The sequence below is a fragment of the Lagenorhynchus albirostris genome, chromosome 10 (genome assembly GCF_949774975.1).
Source record: "Lagenorhynchus albirostris chromosome 10, mLagAlb1.1, whole genome shotgun sequence".
In the NCBI taxonomy this organism is placed as follows: Eukaryota; Metazoa; Chordata; class Mammalia; order Artiodactyla; family Delphinidae; genus Lagenorhynchus; species Lagenorhynchus albirostris.
In genome coordinates, this window is record NC_083104.1 from 54,889,967 (window position 1) to 54,898,195 (window position 8,229).

An 8,229-nucleotide genomic window follows, 5' to 3' on the forward strand; every position below is an offset into this window, starting at 1 on the left:
GTGAAGCATTGATAACACCTTGGTACTTATTGGATCTGCTCAATAAACACAAGCCTGCACCTGGAGAAGAGCATCCCAGGCTGAAGGACCAGTAAGAACAGAAGGCCTGGCAGCAAGCATGTGTCTTTGGAATGTGCCAGATATAGTGCAGGGGCTGGAAGGGAGCAAGTAAAGAGTAGAGGAGTAAAGAGTAGAGAATGAGGCTGGGACAAGGTCTACAAGCCTTGGTGGAATTTGGTGGGGAAAGCTAAATTAGTGATGGTTAACAGTACAGCCAGGACTCTATCCAAAGCATCTTCAACTACAGAATGCTGTCTTCCTAAATGAAAGATTGGGGTTCCTCCAAATTATAAGACACCTAGGATCAGGATCCTAGATGGCTTCTGCCAACGCAGCCACTTTGGACAAAGGACATCAGTATTCTTTCATTCATAACTGCCAAGATGCTCCTCCATCACTGCCAAGATGCTTCTGCCAACGTGGCCACTTTGGACAAAGGACATCAGTATTCTTTCATTCATAACTGCCAAGATGCTCCTTAAAGGGAAAGGACTACTGCCTTATTTACAAATAAAAAGCCAAATAAATAACTCCTCTCAGTGTACGCTATAGCCCACTTATATGCAAAGTTCCCAGTATGTGTCAATACTGTGAGCAATTTCTACACAAATTGCTGCTTCCCAAAATCTATTCTATTCCATTGGATTATCGGTATTTTCTGGGCATTAATTGTCATTAGCTTAAGAACATTCACTGAACATTTAAAGCTTTTCTTAAATAACGTAAAGACAGTTTAGCCCTTGTGAGGATGGTAAAACCTGTGTTTCATTCATTTTTTATTTTTTTTTCCCTGAGATCCCAGTAGCCATGGAGATTCGGGGGGCAAGATAGTCATGTCAGAAATAGTTTTTATATCATGTTTGCTCTGTTGGAGCTGCAGCATTTTCCATTTAAACGATCAAGTTAAGGTAGGAGGGAACTAGTTTAAGGCACTCTCTAAATCAGAAGCCAGCTGTGTGCCATTTGCCAAATAAACAAATTTTGTACAAATCCCAAAGCAGCAAACTGCATCAAAGAGCATGGACTCTTATAGATTCACGTGATTCACAGCACAGACTGGAGAGGCACTCATTTAAGACAAGTTCTTGGCTAACAGAATTGAGAGGATGTTTCAGACACGTATCCAGAGATGGGGAAGTGATGGTATTGAAATAAGGGGCAATTGGGCAGAGACAGAGACTCTTCTGGTTTGCCCTTGACCCAGAGAAGAACTGGGTCCCCTCTCTGGATGACTGATTGATTTTAATTTTTTTTTTTTTTTGGCTGCGTTGGGTCTTCATTGCTGCGTGCGGGCTTTCTCCAGTGGCAGCGAGCGGGGGCTACTCTTCGTTGCGGTGCGTGGGCTTCTCACTGCCGTGGCCTCTCCTGTTGCAGAGCACAGGTTCTAGGCACGCGGGCTTCAGTAGTTGCGGCACACAGGCTTCAGTAGTTGTGGTTTGCGGGCTCCAGAGCGCAGGCTCAGTAGTTGTGGCGCCGGGGCTTAGTTGCTCTGTGGCATGTGGGATCTTCCTGGACCAGCGCTCGAACCCGTGTCCCCTGCATTGGCAGGTGGATTCCCAACCACTGCACCACCAGGGAAGCCCTGGATGATTTATTTTTGTAAATTACAAAGACTCAGTCAAAAGTAAAAGAACAGTAGAGATATAAGGAAAAACCATAATCATACTATCTTCAAAAGGAGTATCCTATTTTACCTTTAAGAAAGACATCCATGACCTTGAGTAAAACGTAAAAGGCAAAAACTGTGGCATTTCCTGCCCACTTTATTCAAATTTGTGAAATCTCTTTCCAACCCAGCAGTTGCCAAGTGAGTATGAAACATAAAAGTTGTTTGTTTGTTTTCTTAAAGACAAGATGGTAGATTGCAAATTCCAACATTAATGTTACAACTTTCTTTTCTCCTACTGAATCCTTACCAATGGTTTAAGAAAATGTCTGAGACAAATAAGAAGAAAGAGACTACCATTCAAGTATGTGTGGCCCAAACTTAAACGATAATTGAATGTAAAAATATTAATGTAGATAAAGACAATAAAAATTGGCCTTGGAAGAAAATTTCAAGCCTCAAGACAAAACTACAATGGACTATAGTTCAAGACAGTTAAGTAGAAAAGCAAGAGCAGTTTAAAACAATGAACAATATTAACTTCAACAACAGTTTATTGAGCCTCTATTCTGGGCCTAAAAAATCGAGGGTACCAGTATAAATACGGTATTATTATCCATGTCCTCAAGTAGATTTAACAAATCAATATGTCTCAAACTTCAACCATTCACAAATGACCTTAATGTTTTTTCTCATATCTGAGTACCAATTTGAAACAATAAAAATAATTTTCTTTAAGTTGACTCAATTTTTTTCTGAAATCCATGTGAACTTTATTAGAATTCTAAGCAATAATATACACAAGGCTCATGTTTATTTTGCTTCCATTATCTTTTTAAAAAATGCATACTGTCCACCAACTCTCTATATACATTTTTCGTAGCACTCAATACTGTGGCGGGCACATCTGGACCTCCTTTACCACTAGGATTAGCAAGACTCACACTTCTCCATTTCACTGAAAGTAGGAATGGCCACATGACTTGCTATGCCCAATAAAATATGAAGCTTTTACGAGCGACACCCACAAAAACTTTAACTGCTGCTGTTTAATTCTCCAGTCCACTCTTCTCTGAGGCAAGAATGTGCTGATATGGAGTAAGCATCTCAGAGGGGTGAGAACAGCTGCCTTGAATAGTCACCTGGACCAGCCACTGACTTGCCATGCATGAGAAGTAAACCTTTGTTGGATTATGCTATTGAGATTTGGTGACTTACCACAGCATCACCTAGCCTACCCTGACTAAGCCAACATTACTTGTCGTTTGATTCTGTATTCATTGGTTTCCTTGCTTGAGTAGCACCCCCGCTAATATCTGAGCTCCACAAGGGAAAGGAGCATATTTGTCTTGTTCCCTGTTATATCCCCAGCACCTAGAGCAGTCCTTGCAATTTAATACACACTTAATAAATGTGTGTTAAATAAATAATTATCTAAAATCATCTTATTTACTCATCAGTGCTTAATGCATGCTACTTTAGGAAATCATGGAAGGTGAAACGAAACATATTCACAAAAAGTAAAAACTGAAGTTTCATAGGGAACCCTCCTACACTGCTGGCGGGAATGTAAATTGGTGCAGCCACTATGGAAAACAGCATGGAGGTTCTTCAAAAAACTAAAAATAGAGCTACCATATGATCCAGCAATCCCACTTCTGAGCATATACCTGCACAAAACTCGAATTCAAAAAGATACATGCACCCCAATGTTCATAGCAGCACTATTCACAATAGCCAAGATATGGAAACAACCTAAATGTCCATGGATAGATGAATGGATAAAGATGTGGCACATATATACAATGGAATATTACTCAGCCATGAAAAGAAACGAAATTGAGTTATTTGTAGTGAGGAGGATGGACCTAGAGTCTGTCATACAGAGTGAAGTAAGTCAGAAAAAGAAAAACAAATACAGTATGCTAACACATATATATGGAATCTAAAAAAAAAAAAAAAAGTGGTTCTGAAGAACCTAGGGGCAGGACAGGAGTAAAGATGCAGATGTAGAGAATGGACTTGAGGACACAGGGAGGGGGAAGGGTAAGCTGGGACAAAGTGAGAGAGTGGCATGGACATACATACACTACCAAATGTGAAATAGATAGCTAGTGGGAAGTAGCCGCACAGCACAGGGAGATCAACTTGGTGCTTTGTGACCACCTAGAGGGGTGGGGTAGGGAGGTGGGAGGGAGACGCAAGAGGGAGGGGATATGGGGATATATGTATACATATAGCTGATTCGCTTTGTTATACAGCAGCAACTAACACAACATTGCAAAGCAATTATACTCCAATAAAGATGTTAAAAAAAATTTGCATGTATTAATTAAAGCACTAAGCATGAACAATTTGTAGCTGTTTTATAAGCCTCAGGAAATGAACAAGTCTTGTAAATTTTAGATTCATTTATTCAGGAGAACAAAATATACTGACTTTCTTTTCTCTATGCTGTTTCCCACCTCTATCCTATTATATGTATGCATGTACGTTTATAACATTATGTTTTTCTGATTGCAAAAATAATGATATACATTGTATTTTTGAAATGCAGAAAAGCGAAAAGAAAATTTTAAAATACTACAATTCAAAGATAATCATTCCTCTTAAAATTTTGGTATATGTTCTTCCAGGTTAGATATATATTCTCTTTTACAAAGCTGTGAAAATATTGTGGAAACTCTGTGTAACTTTTTTAATATAACAATTACCTTTCCATATCCTTAAATATTTTTCCAAAACATGACTTTTAAATAACTCTGTGTATGTTTTTACTGTAACCTAACTCAAAAATGTTCTGGAAATTCGTAGAATATAAAATATAAATAAATATTAACCATCATAGCAGAAAAACAAAATGTGGTACATATATATGATGGAATATTACTCAGCCGTAAAAAAGAATGAAATAATGCCGTTTGCAGCAACATGGATGGACCTAAAGATTATCATACTAAGTGAAGTAAGTCAGACAGAGAAAGACCAGTGTCATATGATATCACTTATATGTGGAATCTAAAATATGACACAAATGAACATATCTACAAAACAGAAACAGACTCACAGACACAGAGAACAGACTTGTGGTTGCCAAGGGGGAGGGGGTGTATGGGAGGGAAGGATTGGGAGTTTGGGATTAGCAGATGCAAACCATTATATAGAGAATGGATAAACAACAAGGTCCTACTGTAGAGCACAGGAAACTATATTCAATATCCTGTAATAAACCATAATGGAAAAGAATATGAAAAAGGATGTGTGTGTATATATATATATATATATATATATATATATAAAAAACTGAATCACTTTGTTGTACAGCAGAAATTAATACATTGTAAATCAACTATACTTCAATAAAATTTGAAAAAAATTTTTTTCATGGGAGGAGAACTGCTATCATACTGAACACTCAGAAGGAAAGTGTTCTTTCACTGACTATTTGGAGTGAGTACTGGGGTGTGGTGTTAACTAGTTAAGAGATAAAGAAGGCAAAGAAGTAAATGAACACAGATATAGATGGACAGCTACATACTAGACATTGGAGGAGATGCCTATAAATGTTTCCTCAGCGAAAACACACAAGTACCTGGGAACTGGGTATGATTTTTCACAATTTACAAAATTGAGAAGGATCAGGTTTAACTACCTGATCCACACTCACCCAGTTATCACGTAGTAGAGGAACACTTCTGCCTCATTTCTGTATAAGGTCCAAACTCAGGCTCTTTCCTCAGTGTCCTTGATTGAAATCTTAAATGCTTTACTCCAAAATCGGATGAGAAAACCTTTGTGTTTAAAACATAAAACTCACAGTATACAGAAACATCCTAAATAAGTCACTTATGTCTTCATAGCAAACTGGAAAGAAAGAGCATGACTGTCTGCCATACAGCATAAACTATTTGGATGACAGATGTGATGGTTAATACACAGTTACATGTGTCAACTTGGCAAGGTTATGGTGCCCAGTTGTTTGGTCAGCACCAGTCTAGATGTTGTTGCCAGGTATTTTTTAGACATGATTTACACTTAAATCAGTAGAATTTAAGTAAAGCAGATTACCCTCCATAATGTGGGTAGGTCTCATCCAATCAGTTGAAGGCTTTAAGAGTTAAGACTAAGGTCCCTTGAGAAGGAAGGAAGTCTGTCTCCAGACTACAGCTGGACTAAAGACTCAACTAGCTCTTCTCTGCATCTCCAGCTTGCCAGCCTGCCCTACAGTTTTGTGATTAGCCAGCTCCCACACTCATGTGAGCCAATCCGTTAAAATAATTTGCTCTCTTTCTCTCCCTCCCTCTCCCTCCCTCCCTCCCTCTCTCCCTCTCTCTCTCTCTCTCTCTCTCTCTCTCTCTCTATATATATATATATATATATATATATATATATATATATGCAAATACATATCTGACTACTTGTGTTTCTCTGGAGAATGTATTAATAAAATGAAAGAAAATATGGCAGCAGTGAAGGTCAATGAAATGGACACTCATACATTTCTATTAAATGTCTACTGAACAAAATGTATAGCCTTAAAAATCTCCATCCTTTTCACCCAGTAACTTCAGTTCTAAGAATCTAAAAGAGATCATCATTAGCATTTTAATGGTAAATAACTAGAGAAACCTGAATGTCCAACTCTAGGTGATTAAATAAATTACAGTATAAAGTATAATTCAACCATTAAAATGATCCTTAGAAAACATTTTAACAATATGGGAAATGCTTAACTTGAATAGCTAATGGAAAAAATAAAAATTCAGAAAAAACAGAACATTGTACATGCAGTAGGTTTTCAACTACGAAATATAAACACATAGACAATAGAAGAACTGCATCAAAATAACAACAGTGAAACTTTCCCTTTCTGGTGAGGTTATTGGTGATTTTACTTTTCTTTTTGACAAATTTTGGCATTTTCCAATTTGTCTTAAAATCAGCATGTTTCATTAAGTGAAATAAACATTGTTTAAAAATATATATATATTTCTAAGTAAGGTTTTTATTATTAGTTGAGAGGAAATTTTTAAACTCCCAGAAGTGACGATATCAAAATGAATTACATGTGTATTTTAAGTAGCCATTTACTCCTTACCTGAGACAGCAATTTAAGAAAAGTTTAAGTCTTTAAAGTCTGGAAGCATCAATTCGACATCAAAAAAAGTTCAAAACTCTCATTTAAGACCTAAAGACTGGGATTTCCCTGGCGGCCCAGTGGTTAAGACTCTGTGCTCCCAATGCAAGGGGCCCGGGGTTCGATCCCTGGTCAGGGAACTAGATCCTGCACTCTGCAACTAAAGATCCCACATGCCACAATGAAGATCCCACATGCTGCAACTAAGACCTGGCACAGTCAAATAAATAAATAAATATTTTTAAAACAAATTAATTTTAAAATATTAAAAAGCCATTGTCTTAAAAAAAAAAAAAGACCTAAAGACCTATTCTCTTATTCAGTGAGGGTAATGAAAAAATAACGGCAACCAAAGGCAGAGGACATAGCTTCAGAAGGATTAAAATAAAACTGCATTGTATCTAAGATTTTATTTTTATCTTCAACTAATTCTGCCTTTGTACTTCTACATTTCTCATTGAATTTATTTGTAAAAAATATTGATGCAGCTCTGCCAGCTTGTTTACAATATGTTGTAGAAACCAAGAATGTTTTTTTCTTTTGGTTTATCACTATGCCTCCCTGTATATTTCCGTGCAAAGAATGTCACTATTTCCAGTCCATTGAGTCAATTTGGTCCTGATATAACTGGCAGATTCTAGAGGCCGTTGTTACAAGTACACCGTCTGCCATGACTTGTGCCATTAGTGGGACCAGAGCTTTGGAAAACCCCAAACTAAAAGCCTCAAAGTAGAGAAAGATGAATAGCTGCTTTGTTACATAACATTTTTCTAAAAGGAAGATCATCACTTTGTATCAACTGTCCAGCTTCATTCTGCCAATAGCTAAGCAAGTTGGGTTGATATGTCCAGATTTGATTGGCTAGACTGATTCCTCTTGCTAGAAAAATCCAGAGTTGCAGAAGTCTAAGCTGAAAGGATACTACTAACTAGAGTTACCATATAAAATACAGCATACCCAATTCAATTCGAATTTCAGAAAAATGGTAAGTATGTTTTTAATATAATTATATTCCAAATATTGCATATGATATGTCCTATGGAATAGTTGGGTCATACTTATAAAAATTATTCATTGCTTGTCTGAGATTCAAATTTATCTGGGTGTTCTGTATTTTTAAGTTCCTAAATCTGGCCAAACCTACTCCTAACCGATGCACTGACACAGTTCACAGGCCTTTCAGAGGACACAAGAATTGATAGAGTTTAAATTTATGGACAACTGGAAATGCCTAATATTTTCAATCGTCTTTACACTCAAACCAAGTAAAGCAAACACGTCCCCAAATTAAGCCTCCCTTCAAGAGACTTAAACCACAGTTATGTTCCCAATATGAATCCATACAGTGTTCCAAGAGCTCTGGTTTTCTTTTTAATAATTATGAACTTGTTTCTTTTTAGCATAAGGGAATATTTAATGTATTTTC